This window comes from Nicotiana tabacum, chromosome 22 (assembly GCF_000715075.1).
Source record: "Nicotiana tabacum cultivar K326 chromosome 22, ASM71507v2, whole genome shotgun sequence".
In the NCBI taxonomy this organism is placed as follows: Eukaryota; Viridiplantae; Streptophyta; class Magnoliopsida; order Solanales; family Solanaceae; genus Nicotiana; species Nicotiana tabacum.
In genome coordinates, this window is record NC_134101.1 from 16,379,788 (window position 1) to 16,399,297 (window position 19,510).

The window sequence follows — 19,510 nt, forward strand, 5'->3', positions numbered from 1 at the left end:
TTTTACTAACTAAGTAAGTCTCACTTGTCATGTCATCAAAAGATGAAAAATCACCAATGCAGTTTAAAAGAACATAATTTTCAGTAAGACTGTGTTTTGCTATGACTATAAATAAAGCACAAGGTCAAATATTAGATTTTATTGGAATATATTTACGAGAACCAGTGTTTTCACATGGCCAACTTTATGTTGCATTTTCGAGAGCAAAAGCTTCCAATTGTGTCAAGATATTAATTCGACTGCCAAACCCAGATAGTGATGACGATCATTCGACATACAATATAGTTTATGATAAAATCATTCAAAAGGCTTTCTTGTGAATAATCTTTTACATGTTACTCTATATCGTCCGTTGAACTAAATAGAGTTGAACATACAATTTTAGCACAAGAACACCCTTCTTGTTTGTGGAACATGTACTTCGTAATTCCCGGAATAAAGTTGACTCACGCAGTTAAAACATATTTATCAGTTTCTACACATGATGGTGAAAAGTCATTTGTTGCTATACACAAGTTTGCCAAATAGGCTGTACAACAACGTTTTTCTTCTCATATATCGATTGCTTTCAAATTGCTTTCAGTCAGGTTGCTTGGATTTTATTTCAATTTTAATTCTCGGACTGTTCTTTCTGCTATCCCTTTTTGTAATTTTCTATAATTCGTGTAGTTTCCCTGGTATATGATGGCTAAGGGATGTACTACAAGTTCCTGAGAGTGCGTGCTACCCAGTAGTGTACGATTTGTGAACTCATTCTTGCGGGATATGGCTGGATAGGTATCGAATTTCACTAAAAAGATAAAAACAAAGTAGTGTCTTGTGAGCATCAATGAAAGGTGACATATTCTGTTTTGTTGCACCCGCAGAATATTTTTCAGATGCAGAAATTATTGAAGAGATGTTTGTCTTCGTGCCTAAACTTATACTTTTTTCGGCAGAATTTTCTTGATATTGTGCATCTTAAAGAGATGATCTTCAAAAGAAGGAGAATTGAATCTTTGAATGGGCAACTGATAACTTATCTTAGAATACTATGTGTGGCACCCTAGACTGTGTTATGTGCAAGAAGTTACATTAACATGGTTCATGTCATACGAGATATGTTGGAAGTTTTATATAAAAGTTACTGTATTAGCATGGCTTTGTGTGGTATCTGTTTTTCTTCTTTTTTTAAAAAAAAAAAAAAACTTCTTTTATGTTAACTTGCTTTTACCTTCACATGACATGTATAAAAATTTAGCATAGCAAATTTTTAACTGCTTTTACATGTTTTGTGATATGTTGTGGCTGAACTTGCAGTGGAAAGTGTGGAACATGACGCAAGTGCAGACATTTGGAGCCTTGGTGTTGGGACCAAACACACTCACGCAAGTATACACGGTCGTCAAGTAATAAAGTGACTAAAAGTCGGATGTCGAACCTACGAGGACTTATAATTAACTATTAACTAAATTAGACTATCCTAATTATCTAAACAAGAATTAAACCTAAAAATATTTTATTCTAAACTAATTAAATAAAAAAATATAAATAATAAACTTTGAACAGAGAAAGAGCAGATTTTTATGATATCAATGTAATAAAAATGATCTAGGGTTATGGGCTATCTAACAATCTTATTGTATTCTTCAATTGAATTGACCGACTAATTTATCTAGCTTATTGGTTGACAGGGTTAATATTGCTCATAAGAATCTGTCGAGTTCTTACTCGCCTATTCAAGCTAACCTAACGCCTATATGTCTATGGAGTTAGAATCAACAAGAACGCATTTATAATTCCTGTAAATCAACCAAGTAAGGCAATTAGGTATATGTCTATCCTAACCACGAATCCGTTCCCCGATGCCCGAGTTTAAGAACTTGCCCTACTCAATTCTAGATTCGTAGATAATATTCAATTGGTGATCAAGCAATTAAATAATTAAGTGCAAGATGGAACAAATAAACTAATATGATAAATCAAGAAGTCAAAATCAATATCCGAATAACAATAGTCATGAAAGAACCACAACCCTAGAATGTAAAGTTTAGCTCCATATAGATTTGGTAGCCAAACAACAAATCATACAAAGAAACATAAAAATTACTAAGTTTGGTAGGAGAAAGATGGAACTTGATGAATTCCGGCCTCCACAGCTTTATCGTGGCTTTTTTTCTCCTTCCCAATATGTTAGATGACCTAAAAGAGGCATTTTTGGCTTATATATTGCGTACAAAAGTCGTGGGCCAAAGTTCTCCTATTTCTAATCCAAATCAGCTTCAGGGATTGATGCTAGGGTGGATGCGTCGCATCCACCTCGTCCTCCACTTCTCAGCTTCGCATGCTAGGGTGGATGCTTCGCATCCACCCTTTGTTCCTCCATTTCTTAACTTTGCATGTGAGGGTGGACGCGACGCATCCACCCTTCTCTTCTACTTCCCAGTCTCGGATGCTATGGCGGACGCTATGGGCCGACTTCACTGCTAAGGGTGCACGAAAGATGTAGTTTTTCTAGGTTGGATTCGACGCATCCAACCCCTGTTCCTCTAGCTATAGCACCTTTTCTTCATATTTTTGCACTCCAAATACCCTAAATCATCACACACAACTCAATTAGTCATAAAACTAATAATTAAACCATGTTGGGCATTTTAAAGATCAAATAACATCAAGAAGCGGTTAAAACATGGGTAAAGTAACATCAACACATATCTAAATATGCCAAACATCACTACCCCACACTTAAACCTTTGTTCGTCCTCGAACAAACCATCCTATAGTAGACGAAACAAAATTAAGCTCTTATCATTCAAAGCACACTGCACCTATGACCATGGTTATTTGCAATAATTAGGCTCTAGAATATGCATCATATACACTTCCCTTTTCTTATGTCATTCTTTAAAAATATTTAAACAAAGACAACATGCTCACAACAACCCTAACCTCAAAAACTGACTTAATATCACTATGCACTCATGGCTTGAACACCCAACATCATAGAGAAGTCTAATAACGTTACCTATCCCTCGTGAAACCATGTGCCCTCACAACAAGAACAAGAGAGCGAGTTTAATCCACATATTCGAATCTCATGATCAATTATATTTTAATGACTCACATATATCAAAGAAAATCGCTCACTCTCACAAAGAAGTCACATGCATGAAATTGGTACCATAGGCTTGCCCTTAATGTAAATCTCTACTAATGTAAGCTCACTCGATCTAAAATCAATTAGGACTTTTTCATGGTTGTAATGTGGGCTAAGGGAAGGGTAGGATATATTTTAGGAATAGTGACTCAACCTCCTAAGCACTTTAACACATCACCAAATAACTTAAGCGCAGATTCTTCAATACCATTTCAATTTCATAAACAATATCACCCCCAAAACAGTCCCTTTTTTCTTTAAGCACCACTTTATTTCATACCCACTAGCAAGAACAAGACAACAATTTATTCATTTCTATTTTTTCTTCTTTTTTTTTTCAAATTCCACTAGTGGTGTAGTATTTTACAAAATAAGTGCACCTTTCTTCCTTTCATTGGTTCCACTCAAAAGTCACCCCACACTTAGTCCCTTCTTACTTCTTTTAGCGCTCATCTAACAATTAAAGTGCTTTAAGAGGTAAAAGGATCAAAACAATGTCAATTAAGAATAAAAAGGGTATAGGCTTGTAATGTGGGTACCAAATAATAGGTCTACAGGCTCAAAAGGGTTAACTAGGGATACGTTTTATTTGTGATAAGCAATAAGCTCAAAAAGATCAAAGAAAGCCTAAAATCATTTTTCAAACCGAGCATCACCTAAAATTTTGCTTCAACTCACATACCGGGCAAGTTCTAGACACAAGTACAATACATGGACTACACAAAAACCTCACCACATATGGCACATGACTCACTAAGGACGATCACATTCCGACTCTCAAATAATGCAAGTATTCACGAAGCCACGAGATATTAAGCATTAAGCGCAAAGTGAACACAAGTCAAGAAAACGAAAAATAGTCGTCACAAAACATGCTATCCAATATATAAAGGCATCAAGATTAATATCAAAATATAGGGGAGATACTACAAATGCCAAAGCATAAATATGCTACTATCAAACAAGTCAAGGGCGCCTAGGTTCATCATTCTTGCTCCTTTTATTCCCTAAATTCCTAATCTACTCGGAAAAAAAAACTACCCGGTTCAAACTACATCCCATGGAAAAGAACCGAGGCACAAAGAAAAACCACAGGGGATTATTACTATCTAAAGAAAGCTAAAAGATATATTTTTGGATTTTTTGTTTAGACTTTAATCCCTCAAGAAAACTGTCTAGGAGATCAATCGTCGGGAAAAGTCTAATTTTTCTAATTTTTCGTTTTTTTTTCTTCACAAAAGCTACTACACTTAAGAATGAGTACTACAACTAAACTAAAATAGCACAGAAACTCATCCAAACGATTTTCTCACCCCACACTTAAAATTTTGCAATGTCCTCAATGCATACTATAAATAATAAGAGGGTAAACGAGACTCCCTGATAGGCCAAAGGCCGAAGCAATAGCGGCTCACGAGGTACTCAGACTTCCCCCAGGCATCGTCCTTTGTGTGGGCACCCCACACTTAGTCCTCACCATCTAGCTCGCTTTTGCACTCTTCTAATGGCTTTGCTTCCTATGCTCATAATCCTACAAAACAAAAATAAATACTACAAAATAATAAAAATAAAATAAAATAGAAAGTAAACAAAAATAAAAGAAAGCAGTAAAGCTGGGTTGCCTCCCAACAAGTACCTGATTTAATGTCGTGGCACGACGTGAACCGCTTTTTGCCTCCACCTCGAACTCATGAATTGATCCCCTAATATGGCATCCAGTCTGCGGCTATGCTCCAGTGGTGGGGCTACAAAGATAACTAGGCCAAGTAATAAATTTTTCACTCTACACTTCTCGGCCTTTAGATAAGGAATGTATTTTTTATTTTTTGGCATGACAAATTCAAGAATATAGGCACTCTCATCCTCACCCTTTGACCCCCTCATTGGCTCAGATGGCTCGATTACTATCTTACTATCTAAACACAATGTGGAAAAAATATTGGAATGAGGTCTAATGCGCCTTAACTCATGAATTGTACTACTATTTATATCCCCATATATACACACACTCAAGTCTCCCAAAGTAATGTTATCTATTCCCTCATATGACTCTAGAGCATTCTTCTCAACATTGGCATCCTCAAGAAAAACATGGTCTAATGATTGGTATTCTCGTTTTAGCTCCTCAATTTGGTCTAGAAGATTTTTTTCAGTTTCACACAACTCATCATTAAATTGTTGGCCATTACACGCATCAACCTTTTCATTCAAATTTGCATCCAAGTTATGCACAGCCAAGCCAAAATTATCAATTTTATGTGCAAGATCATCTCTCTCCTTAGACCGATCATTCACCAACATTGTCAAAAGACAACGTCGTTCCGTATATTCCCCTAATCGAGAATATTCGTCCCAATATCAACCCTTACTCCCATATTCAAATTCAGCTTTCCAAGAGTTCAGGTCATGACAAGCCCAAAATGATGGGCCATATAAGTCTTCCGTCAACCAAGAGTCTTCATCAATAACCTTACCTCCATATATTTCATCCCCAGATGTCATGGTAAAAGAACTAGAAACACACTAAGAGAAAAATTAAATAGTTATAAAAATAAAATATTTACAAAAAGAGAAGAAAAAAAAACTTGTAAAGATAAAAGTAAAAGCCTAATGTAGAAAAATAGTTAATTTCTAAGTCCCCGGCAACGGCGCCAAAAACTTGTTGCGACCAAACACACTCACGCAAGTATACGCGGTCGTCAAGTAATAAAGTGACTAAAAGTCGGATGTCGAACCCACGAGGACTTATGATTAACTATTAACTAAATTAGACTATCCTAATTATCTAAACAAGAATTAAACCTAAAAATATTTTATTCTAAACTAATTAAATAAAAAAATATAAATAATAAACTTTGAACAGAGAAAGAGCAGATTTTTATGATATCAATGTAATGAAAACGATCTAGGGTTATGGGCTATCTAATAATCCTATTGTATTCTTCAATTGAATTGACCGACTAATTTATCTAGCTTATTGGTTGACATGGTTAATATTGCTCATAAGAATCTGTCGAGTTCTTACTCGCCTATTCAAGCTAACCTAACGCCTATATGTCTATGGAGTTAGAATCAACAAGAACGCATTTATAATTCTTGTAAATCAACCAAGCAAGGCAATTAGGTATATGTCTATCCTAACCACGAATCCGTTCCCCGATGCCCGAGTTCAAGAACTTGCCCTACTCAATCCTATATGCAATATAGAATTTTCACTTTCGAGTTCAATTCTAGATTCGTAGATAATATTCAATTGGTGATCAAGCAATTAAATAATTAAGTGCAAGATTGAATAAATAAACTAATATGATAAATCAAGAAGTCAAAATCAATATCCGAATAACAATAGTCATGAAAAAACCACAACCCTAGAATGTGAAGTTTAGCTCCATATAGACATGGTAGCCAAATAACAAATCATACAAAGAAACATAAAAATTACTAAGTTTAGTGGGAGAAAGATGGAACTTGATGAATTCCGGCCTCCACAGCTTTATCGTGGCTTTTTTTCCCCTTCCCAATATGTTAGATGACCTAAAAGAGGCGTTTTTGGCTTATATATTGCGTACAAAAGTCGTGGGCCAAAGTTCTCCTATTTCTAATCCAAATCAGCTTCAGGGATTGATGCTAGGGTGGATGCGTCGCATCCACCTCGTCCTCCACTTCTCAGCTTCGCATGCTAGGGTGGATGCTTCGCATTCACCTCGTCCTCCACTTCTCAGCTTCACAAGCTAGGGTGGATGCTTCGCATCCACCTCGTCCTCCACTTTTCAGCTTTGCCCAGGTGCGGATGCTAAGACGGATGCTATGGGCCGACTTCACTGCTAAGGGTGCACGAACTATGATTTTTTTCTAGATTGGATTCTACGCATCCAACCCCTCTTCCTCTAGCTAGAGCACCTTTTCTTCATATTTTTGCGCTCCAAACACCCTAAATCATCACACACAACTCAATTAGTCATAAAACCAATAATTAAACCATGTTGGGTATTTTAAAGATCAAATAACATCAAGAAGCGATTAAAATATGGGTAAAGTAATATCAACACATATCTAAATATGCCAAACATCACTTGGTATCCTATGCTTTGAGTTTCTGTACGGGATGCCTCCCTTTGAAGCAAAGGAACACTCGGACACATATAAAAGGTAAACTTTTCTTCCAAATGTAATCTAAAAGTTTCACGAGAAACTTAAATAGGAAACACAAAAAAGGAAGAAGATTTTAGAAGAAATAGTAGTACATTACATTTTATACACAGATCCTCCTTTTAGAAAAAGTGTGAATTCTTTCATAAAATGCTACAACTAATGTTCATGGTACAATTTTCAAATTCTGCATGGATGAGTATGAAACTACAGAATGAAATTACACATAGTGTAGACAAGCATTACAATTTTCAAACCTTTCGTCATTAGCTAGATCTGGCATGGACGAGTTTGAAATGGCAAACGACTTATATAAATATTACCAGTTTAATAATGATAGGTATATTGGCCAGTGTTTACCGGAAAAATCGGATAACGTTAGATTTTGTGTGTGGTTCTAAGGATATGCGATACGATTCGATATAAATCGTATAGAGAAATAGATATACGTATATTCTTGACTATGAGAATGCAAATAATGGGCAATAAGAATGAATGAGATAAAGTAAAGCAAACACAAAAGGGATATCTTTCAATCTGAGAAGTGATTTTTTTTTTGTCTCTCTCGTTTAGCTTACAAGGATTCTCCCTTTTATAGAAGAAGGTCATTACAAAAAATAATAAAATAAAACATATAGTGGAAGGCCCATGATGACTTGTCTCTTCCTTGATTTCCGCCAAGATTCTCTCTCTTGGTGCGGTCGCAGCGGCTCTTGTCTGTGAGCTCGATACTAGCTCGAGCTCGTTACTGGGTCGGGCCTTTCGGTCTTGGCTCGAGTCCGACTTTCGAGATGGGCGTCGCGCATTTCCGACCTCGAAGCAGTGTCTTGCGGATCGATTTGGCCACGGGCTCGATAGGGTTATCGAGCTGACTCCTCGATCGACCTTCGGGATCGAGGCTCGTTAGTACCGACTTCGGAGCTCACTCCTAAAAATCTCATTCCGACTTTTTAACACTCGAACTCGATCGAACGTAGGTAGGCCAAAATCTATTTCGACCGTATACAGATAGTCTCCTCGTTTCTCACGAAGGATGCGGTGAGAATCAATATGATGTTTGGTGGTTCGATCGGGTCATAAGCCGACGTTCCCATAGGGGTCGATTATGACGTATGTGATAGATGTCCTATCGATTCAGCCTTTCAAGGTATTTAATGCTTGTCAGATGGCCGTAGCAAGAGCGGATCCGAGGGTGATCAGGAATATTAGTCCATAGTTATGTTTGTAATCATGTAGAAATTTTTGTATATAGACAACTTCGGCCGATTTGTGCAGACTTTATGCATGCCTTTACAAATGTTTTCATAAGGATCTTAACAATTCAATAAAATTTGGACTTTGTAGTCTCTGTTATTGATTTGTTCGAAGTGATGTAGCCCTAGGGCTTACTAGTTGAGTTAGTGATTCGATCTTGAAGAAATATAATCCGTAGGCATAATAGTTGAGTGCTTTGCTTGAACTTGAAGTGAAAGTAGCCCCTAGGCTTTAATCGTCGAGTGAATGATTATAACTCAAGGTAATGTAACCCGTGGGCGTGATGGTCGAGTAAGTGATTGCTCGAACTCGAAATAAAAGTAGCCCGTAGGCGTGATGGTCGAGTGAGTGATTTGCTCGAACTCGAAATAAAAGTAGCCCGTAGGCTTTAGTTGTCGAGTGAATAATTCGAATTCAAGGTAATGTAGCCCGTGGGCATGATGGTCAAGTGAGTGATTGCACGAACTCGAAATAAAAGTAGCCCGTAGGTTTAGTCGTCGAGTGAATAATTCGAACTCGAGGTAATGTAGCCCGTGGGCGTGATGGTCGAGTGAGTGATTGCTCGAACTCGAAATAAAAGTAGCCCGTAGGCTTTAGTCGTCGAGTGAATAATTCGAACTCAAGGTAATGTAGCCCTTGGGCGTGGTGGTCGAGTAAGTGATTGCTCGAACTCAAAATAAAAGTAGCCCGTAGGATTTAGTAATCGAGTGAATGATTCGAACTCGAGGTAATATAGCCCGTGGGCGTGATGGTCGAGTGAGTGATTGCTCGAACTGAAAATAAAAGTAGCCCGTAGGCTTTAGTTGTCGAGTGAATGATTCGAACCCGAGGTAATGTAGCCCGTGAGCATGATGGCCGAGTGAGTAATTGCTCGAACTCGAAATAAAAGTAGCCCGTAGGCTTTAGTTGTCGAGTGAATAATTTGAACTCGAGGTAATGTAGTCCATGGGCGTGATGGTCGAGTGAGTGATTGCTCGAACTCGAAATAAAAGTAGCCTGTAGGCTTTAGTCGTCGAGTGAATGATTCGAACTCGAGGTAATGTAGCCCGTGGGCATGATGGTCGAGTGAGTGATTGCTCAAACTCGAAATAAAAGTAGCCCGTAGGCTTTAGTCGTCGAGTGAATGATTCTAACTCGAGGTAATGTAGCCCGTGGGCGTGATGGTTGAGTGAGTGATTGCTCGAACTCGAAATAAAAGTAGCCCGTAGGCTTTAGTCGTCGAGTGAATGATTCGAACTCGAGGTAATGTAGCCCGTGGGCGTGATGGTCGAGTGAGTGATTGCTCGAACTCGAAATAAAAGTAGCTTGTAGGCTTTAGTCGTCGAGTGAATGATTCGAACTCGAGGTAATGTAGCCCGTGGGAATGATGGTCGAATTTAACTTGATTCTGTTTGCATAATAAATCTCAAAATAGAGAACTTTCTTCGCACGTTATTACACGCCTGGGTTCGGGCCAATCTATATGAGCATGGTAGTTAATGATTCGGTCTCGATGCAATGTAGCCCATAGGCATAATTGGTCAAATTTAACTTGATTCTGTTTGCATAATAAATCTCAAAATAGAGGAATTTTCCTGGGATATAAGATGCCGATAAAGAAGAGAACTTTCTTCGCACGTTATTACACGTGTTCATGTTCCGCGCCTGGGTTCGGGCCAATCTACATGAGCATGGTTCGTTTCGACCATTTGACTCTTACAATTTTTCCTATTGGAACACTGTTGTTGTAAAATAACTCTCTTGCATCTGAACTCGATATGTTTGAGGGCCTAATGCCCCCTCAGTTATTCGAGGTCGATTGTTGTAAGTGCAACACGATTAATGGTTGCCTCATTAAAAACCTTGCCGAAAACCCCATTTGGGATAAAACCGGTCTAAGGGAAAAAGAGTGCAACGCATGCTTTCAAGCGAAAGATCCATCTTAGCCCTTGTTCGGACTTCTGCAGGGGTCAATTTTGAAATATAAATGAATATAGAAAGGTCGTACCTTAGCAGTAGTACCGTTTTAGATGTGATACATTCCAGCTGCTTGATAGATGTTTGCCGTTTATAATGCCGAGCTTGTACGATCCCTTTCCGATGTTCTCGAGCACCTGATATGGTCCTTCCAATTGGGTCCTAGTTTTCCTTTGTTCGGATTTCGGGTATTGATGGTAACTTTTCTTAACACTAAGTCCCCGGGCTTGAAATGGTGGAGCTTGGTTCTTCGATTATAATATCTTTCGATTCGCTGCTTTTGGGCGGCCAATTGGACGAGAGCAGCTTCTTGTCTTTCGTCCGATAGTTCGAGGCTGGTATTCATAGCCTCGTTATTTGATTCTTCCATCGCGAATCTAAATCTGGTACTGGGTTCACCAACTTCGACTGGTATCAATGCTTCGGACCCATATACTAAGGATAATGGGGTCGCCCCCGTACTGGATTTTGACGTCGTCCGATATGCCCAAAGGACTTCGGGCAGGATTTCTCTCTATTTTCCTTTAGCGTCGTTCAACCTCTTCTTTAAGTTTTGAATGACAGTTTTGTTCGTTGATTCGGCCTGTCCATTCCCACTGGGGTGGTATGGCGTCGATAGTATCCTTCTTATTTTGTGGTCTTCGAGGAATCTTGTTACTTTGCTGCCAACGAATTGTTTTCAATTGTCACACACTATTTCGATGGGTATCCCGAATCAGCATATGATATGATCCCAAATAAAGTCTATAACTTCTTTCTCTCTTATTTTCTCAAACGCCTGTGCTTCAACCCATTTAGAAAAATAGTCAATCATAAATAAAATGAATTTGGCTTTACCTGGGGTCGATGGCAGAGGGCCGACGATATTCATTCCCCATTTCATGAACGGCCATGGGGATAAGACTGAGTGAAGTTGCTCTCTGGGTTGATCGATCATTAGAGCAAACCTTTGACATTTGTCACATTTACGAACAAATTCCTTCGCATCTTTGCCCATATCGATCCAATAATAGCCTGCTCTGATTATTTTTCGAACTAATGTATCGGCTCCGGAGTGATTCCCGCAAGTACCCTCATGCACTTCCTGTAGGATGTAATCGGTATCTCCCGGACCCAAGCATACTGCCAACGGTCCATCAAATGTTCTTTGGTATAGCGTTCCGTCCGAAGCCAATGTGAATCGAGCAGCTTTAGTTTGTAGGGTTCTAGAATCTTTAGGGTCCGATGGGAGCTTTCCGCTCTTTAAGTATTCAATATACTTGTTTCTCCAATCCCAGGTTAAGCTTGTAGAATTTATCTCGGTGTGACCCTCTTCTATTACCGATCTCGAAAGTTGAACAACATTCCCCGAGCCCAAGTCATCTACCTCAACCGACGATCCCAAATTCGCAAGCGCATCGGCCTCATTATTCTATTCTCGTGGAACATGCCGTAAAGTTCATTGTTTGAAATGGTGCAAAGTGACAAGAAGTTTGTCTAAATACCTTTGCATTCTACCTTCTCAAACTTCAAAGGTTTTGTTTACTTGACTAACCACCAGTAAAGAGTCGCAATTGGCTTCAATGACTACTGCTCCCAAGTTTCTAGCTAGCTCGAGACCTGCAATCATGGCTTCATACTCGGCCTCGTTGTTAGTCAACCTGATAGTTTTAATAGATTGCCTAATAGTGTTACCCGTGGGTGATTTCAAAACTATGCCCAGCCCGGACCCTTTAACGTTCGAAGCCCTGTCCGTAAAAAGGATCCATACCCCCGATGATGTACCTGATTTCAACAGGAGTTCTTTTTTGACTTCGGGTACGAGGGTTGGCGTGAAATCGGCCACGAAGTCTGCTAAAATTAGAGACTTGATGGCCATATGGGGTTGATATTCGATATCGTACCCACTGAGTTCGACGGCCCATTTGGCCAGTCGGCCTGATAACTCGGGTTTGTGCAAAATATTATGAAGCAGGTAAGTGGTTAACACGCATATGGGATGACATTGAAAGTACGGCCTTAACTTTCTAGAGGCGCTTATCAGTGCAAGTGCCAATATTTCTAGGAGCGGATATCTAGTTTCTGTTTCACCTAAGGTTCGACTCATATAATAAACGGGGAATTGCATACTTATCAGTGCAAGTACCAATTTTTCTAGGAGCGGATATCTAGTTTCCGCTTCTCCTAAGGTTCGACTCATATAATAAACGGGGAATTGCGTACCTTGCTCTTCTCGAACTAGGACACCGCTTACGGCGACTTCCGATACTGCCAAGTACAAACAAAGTTTTTCATCTGTTTTTGTAGTGTGAAGTAGTGGTGGGCTTGATAGATATCGCTTTAGTTCCTCTAATGCTTGTTGGCACTCCGGGGTCCAAGCAAAATCTTTCTTCTTTTTGAGTAGAGAGAAAAATTTGTGACTTCGATCAAATGATCTTGAAATGAACTGGCCTAAGGCTGCAATCCGACCCGTTAGCCTTTGTACGGCCTTCACGCTGTCCACAACGATGATGTCTTCGATGGACTTGATTTTATCGGGGTTAATCTCTATTTCCTGATGTGACACCATGAAGCCGAGGAACTTGCCCGAAAAGACTCCGAAAGCACATTTTTCGGGGTTGAGCTTCATGTTGTATTTCCTCAAAATTTCGAGCGTTTCCTGCAAATGGGTCAAATGGTCCTCTGCGCGCAGGGATTTAACTAGCATGTCATCAATATAAACTTCCATTGATTTTCCTATTTGTTCTTCGAACATTTTATTTACTAGGCGTTGGTAAGTAGCCCATGCATTCTTTAGCCCGAAGGGCATCACATTATAACAATATGTTCCATATTTTGTGACAAATGAAGTCTTTTCCTGGTCCTCCGGGTTCATCTGGATTTGATTATACCCAGAATAGGCATCGAGAAAAGTGAGGATCTCGTGGCCGGCCGTGGCATCGATCATGCGATCGATGTTGGGTAGCGGAAAGGAATCTTTGGGGCATGCTTTGTTCAAATCCTTATAGTCCACACACATTTTAAGTTTATTCCCTTTTTTAGGCACTACAACTACGTTGGCTAACCATTCGGGATATTTCACCTCCCGAATAGACCCTACTTTGAGAAGCTTGGTTACCTCGTCCTATATGAATGCGTGCTTTCCCTCGGACTGAGGTCTTCTCTTTAGCCTCACCGGTCTGAACCTGGGATCCAAATTTAGCCGATGCGTCGTTATGTCCGGCGGGATCCCTGTTATATCTAAATGGGACCAAGCAAAACAATCGATGTTATCGATAAGAAATTGAACGAGTTTCTTCCTGAGTTCGGGGCTCAACCCCGTTCCCAAGTATACCTTTTGCTCGGGCCAGTGCTCGATTAGTGTGACTTGCTCTAGTTCCTCGATTGTTGATTTGGTAGCATCGGAGTCATAGGGAATCACGAAAGATCGAGGGACCCTTTGATCATCATCCTCTTTGATTTTCTATTTATCTGGCTGGGTCGAAGCCGATGTCTGTGATTGCTATTTGGTGTCCCGTTCTCCTTCCGAGCCCGATCTTTTTATCGGCGAAGGTGAGGATATTGGTTTAGCTTCCTCGACGGCGAACATTTCCTTTGTGGCTGGTTGTTCTCCGTACACTATTTTGACACCTCTCGATGTCGGAAATTTGAGGGCCCGGTGTAGGGTCAAAGGTACAACTCTCATGTTGTGGATCAATGGCCTTCCGAAAAGGATGTTGTATCTCATATCGCCTTCGATCACGTGAAATTTTGTTTCCTGGATGGTTCCGGCCACGTTTATTGGTAGGATTATCTCGCCTTTGGTGGTTTCACATGCCATATTGAACCCGTTTAGAACCAGAGTTGCGGGTACGATCTGACCCTGTAGGCCGAGTTGCTCTACTACCTTCAATCGGATGATGTTGGCCGAGCTACCTGGATCGATTAACACACGCTTAATTTTAGTTTTATTCATGAGTACGGATATTACCAGTGCGTCGTTATGAGGTTGGATGACCCCTTCTGCATCTTCATCATCGAAGGACAAAGTCCCCATGGGTGCATAATCTTGAGTCCGAGATCGCTTTTCCCTCACAATCGATGTTTTAGTGCATTTAGGCACTAGTCCCTGAGGGGTATCGATGCCGCCGATGATCATGTGAATGACATGTTGCGGTTCTTCTTGCTCGTTTTGCTTGCTAAAATCCCTATTTTTAAAATGGTTCTTCGCTCTATCACTCAGAAATTCCCGAAGGTGCCCTTTGTTAAATAAGCGGGCTATTTCCTCTCTTAGTTGCTTGCAATCTTCCGTTCTGTGGCCATGGGTACCATGATATTCGCACATTTGATTGAGATTTCTTTGGGCAGGATCGATATGCATGGGTCGAGGCCATTTAGTGTCTTTGATGCGTCCGATGACCGACACGATAGCGGATGCACCAACGCTGAAGTTATATTCTGATAATCGAGGTGCTTCTATAGGATCGGCATATTTATCGAAGTCGCTCTTACTCATAAGTCCTCGAGAATTTTGCCCTTGATCAATCCTTCGATTGTTCCGAACTGTATTGCATGCTGAACCGTTGTTCACCCGATCTGCGACGTACGGTCAATATCGGTCTCTGTTCGACCTTTGTTCTCTGTCGATCTCCTTTTGGTTTTTAATAGTTGTCCTGTTTTGATGCACGGGTCCGTACGAAGCTCCCAACTGATCATCCTCGACCCTAATTTTCGATTGGTATCGATTGTGTACATTTACCCAAGTTATCGCTGGATACCCGATCAAATTTTGTTTCAGCCGATGTGATGCTGTCGAACTTAGCTCGTTCAACCCTTGGGTGAAAGCTTGTACGGCCCAATTGTCTGTGACCGGGGGTAATTCCATGCGTTCCATTTGAAATCGGGATACGAATTCCCTGAGCATTTCATTCTCCCTTTGCTTTACTTTGAAGAGGTCTGATTTCCTTGTTGTAACCTTTATGGCACCAGTATGTGCCTTTACGAACGAATCTGCTACCCTGGAAAAAGAATCGATGGAATTTGGTGGTAAATTGTGATACCAGATCATCGCTCTCTTCGAGAGGGTCTCCCCGAACTTTTTCAACAACACGGATTCGATTTCATCGTCCTCTAAATCGTTACCTTTGATGGCACATGTGTAAGAGGTGACATGTTCATTAGGATCGGTCATACCATTATATTTGGGAATTTCGGGCAAACGAAATTTTTTGGGGATTGGTTTTGGTGCCGCACTCGACGGAAAAGGCTTTTATATGAATCTTTTTGAATCAAGCCCTTTTATCATTAGTGGAGCCCCCGGGATTTGATCGACCCTGGCATTGTATATTTCCACTCTCTTATCGTTGGCTTCGACTCGTTTTGTGAGTTACTCGAGTAATTTAGTAATTTCGGGAGTAGTCCCCGATTCTTGCTCATTTGATTTCACTTTGGCAGGCTCTGTTCTGGGGGTGACTTCTCGAAGTGGATTGAAATCCGGCCTGCTTTGTGCGCGAGTTTGGCTCTGTAACTGAGCTATCGCTACTTGTTGGGCTTGTAGCATCTCGAAGATCATACGTAAGCTGGCCCCGATTTACCCCGCGTTTTAGGTGTCTCGGGCTATGAATCGAGTACCGCCCTGAATGCTTCTTTCCGGTTCGGAATGCTGATTCGCCTCCAAAGCTATTTGTGAATTGACATCCAATGGTATTTCGGCTCGAATTTCGGGTACTTCGATTCGAGCCTCGGTGCCATCGTTAATTGGCCTTCCGGCCCCGGGTGCCAAGTTGTTGGTTTCATCTTGAAGGCCGGCTTCGTGGTCGATAAGTAAAGCCATTGCTGATTTAAAGTTGTAAGCTGACGTGTACTTTAGATTTGTATCAAACGATCACTATTACCCTTAGCCCCACGGTGGGTGCCAAACTGTTTACCGAAAAAATCGGATAATATTTTCGTGTGTGGTTCGAAGGATATGCGATACGATTCGATATAAATCGTGTAGAAAAAAGAGATACGTATATTCTTGACTATGAGAATGCAAATAGTGGGCAATAAGAATGAATGAGATAAAGTAAAGCAAACACAAAGGGATATCTTTTAATCTGAGAAGTGATTTTTTTTTGTCTCTCCCTTTTAGCTTACAAGGATTCCCCATTTTATAGAAGAGGGTCATTACAAAAAATAATAAAATAAAACATATAGTGGAAGACCCATGATGACTTGTCTCTTCCTTGATTCCCGCCAAGATTCTCTCTCTTGGTGCGGTCGCAACGACTCTTGTCTGTGAGCTCGATACTAGCTCGAGCTCGTTACTGGGTCAGGCCTTTCGGTCTTGGCTCGAGTCCGACCTTCGAGATGGGCGTCGCGCATTTTCGACCTCGAAGCAGTGCCTTGCGGATCGATTCGGCCACGGGCTCGATAGGGTTTTCGAGCCGACTCTTCGATCGACCTTCGGGCTCGAGGCTCGTTAGTACCGACTTCGGAGCTCACTCCCGTAAATCTCATTCCGACTTTTTAACATTCGAACTCGATCCAACGTAGAAAGGCCGAAATCTATTTCGACCGTATACCGCCAGGTTTTTCTATGGATGTGCACAAGATTGTGCAAGTGGATCTCAAACTTCCTGCCAAACCAATTGTCTCATCAGCTGCCAAGAGATTTTTCTCTAATTCGTTGAGATACTTTAAAATACAGCAGCACGTAATCTCAGGGCTAACTTGTTCCCTTTTATTCTTGTTTGTGGGATTTAGATGTTTCTAAGGGTTCTACTCAGTGTCTGCCCCTGAAAAAGGTACTTGAGCATCCTTGGATTGTGCAGAATGCAGATCCTTCAGGTGTTCAATTATTCGTTCTCTCGGAGAACCTTATAGGAATTAGGAGGTCAATTTTATTGCGACCTTTAAGGTGAGTTCTTTGTTTCATTTTACTTTTAAGTTGCTCCTAATTTGGAGTTCGATATAAAGAGATAATACACGAATCTAAGTGATATCACGAACTACGGCCTCTCTTTAACTTGGTTAAGTGTAAAGCAGAGTCTCTGCATGTTTAATTGTATTGCAGGGTCTGTTATTTTCAAAAGTTTCTTTTGAGTGTTATACTTTATTTGTGCCATTGGGTTTCTATGAGGAATAGAGCATAGAGCAGAATGTTTTTTTCCATCTTTGCTGCTACGAATCCCACTTAAAACTTCTCTTTTTTTAAAGCTGTTTTTTAATTTTGGATTTTGTTATTACTGAAACGAAGACCATATATCACCCAAAGGTGGCTGAAATTTAAACAAAAGAAGAATAGATCAATTAATATCCTGTTGTGGGAACTGGAAAGAAGGAATAGCCGAATAGAATAGCCTAATAGGATCAGAATATGCTGGATTTTGTCACGACCCGAAATTTTCTACCGACGGGATCGTGATCGCGCCTAATATTTTTCTTGCTAGGCAAGCCAACGTTAGAAAATCGTTAAACCAATTCCCTATTTCCATTCAGTAAATAACAATGATTAACTAAGATGAAATATAAGAGGTGCGGAATTTTATAAAACTGTATTAATTACTACCACCCGGATCTGGAGTCACGATTCACGAGCATTCTAGAATTTATTACAAGTAATAGTCTGAAAGAAATACAAAAAACTGTCTGAATGAAAGAAAACAACAGTGACATAAAAGATAGATGGGGACTTCAAGGTCTGTGAGCGCCGACAGATCTATCTTGAGTCTCCGGACAGCGGACCAATAGCAAAATCTCGATCAACCTGAGCCGGTATCAAAATCTGCACAGAAAGTGCAGAGTGCAACATCAGTACAACCGACCCCATGTACTGATAAGTGTAGAGCCTAACCTCGGCGAAGTAGTAAGGAGGCTAGGACAAGACACCCACATATAACCTGAACAGTATAATCATGCTAGTGGCAACAATAGTAAATAAAGAAATAACGCAGAAATAATGGGAAGGGAACATACAGTGGGGGAATAAAATATAAAGAGTGAGAATAATGAAAAGACAGAATTAAACCGGAAATCCTTAAACGAATTTGGCAATTAAGACAACAAGAAAAACTGCACGGCATCACCCTTCGTGCTTTTACTCTCTTCCTCACAATATAAGTAATTCATACACGGCATCACCCTTCGTGCTTTACACTCTTCCTCACCATATAAATTAATCATGCACGGCATCACCCTTCGTGCTTTACACTCTTCCTCACAATATATATAAATCATGCACGGCATCACCCTTCGTGCTTTATACTCTTCCTCACAATATAAATAATTCATGCACGGCATCAACCTTCGTGCTTTATACTCTTCCTCACAATATAAATAATTCATGCACGGCATCACCCTTCGTGCTTTACACTCTTCCTCACCATATAAATAAATCATGCACGGCATCACCCTTCGTGCTTTACACTCTTTCTCACAATATAAATAAATCATGCACGGCATCACCCTTCGTGCTTTACACTCTTCCTCACAATATATATATAAATCATGCACGGCATCACCCTTCGTGCTTTATACTCTTCCTCACAAGATAAATAAATTATGCACGGCATCACCCTTCGTGCTTTACACTCTTCCTCACAATATAAATAAATCATGCACGGCATCACCCTTCGTGCTTTACACTCTTCCTCACAATTCACAGAATCAATAACAACGGATAGAGAGAAGTTTTACAAAGAAACCAATATCTCATCAATGATTACTTTCATTATTTAACATCTCAACCTCTAATCAATATTCACAATTTTATCGACCTTGGTGGAACCGGATACAAGTCTCCCAACATTTCAACAACAATAATAAGCATGGATAACAAGATTTAAGACTACAAATTTGCAAGAATGGGATTTCACTAGCATGCTATGACTCGACCACAGCGTATAGATGCTCGTCACCTCAACTATACATCGTATTCAATAACAAAACATGTAGCAAATGCTCGCACAATACATATTCCCTCAAGCCAAAGTTAGACACAACACTTACCTCAATTTCGCAAGCCACTCACTGCTCAAGTATCGCTTTCCCTTTAGAATTCACCTCCAACCCACT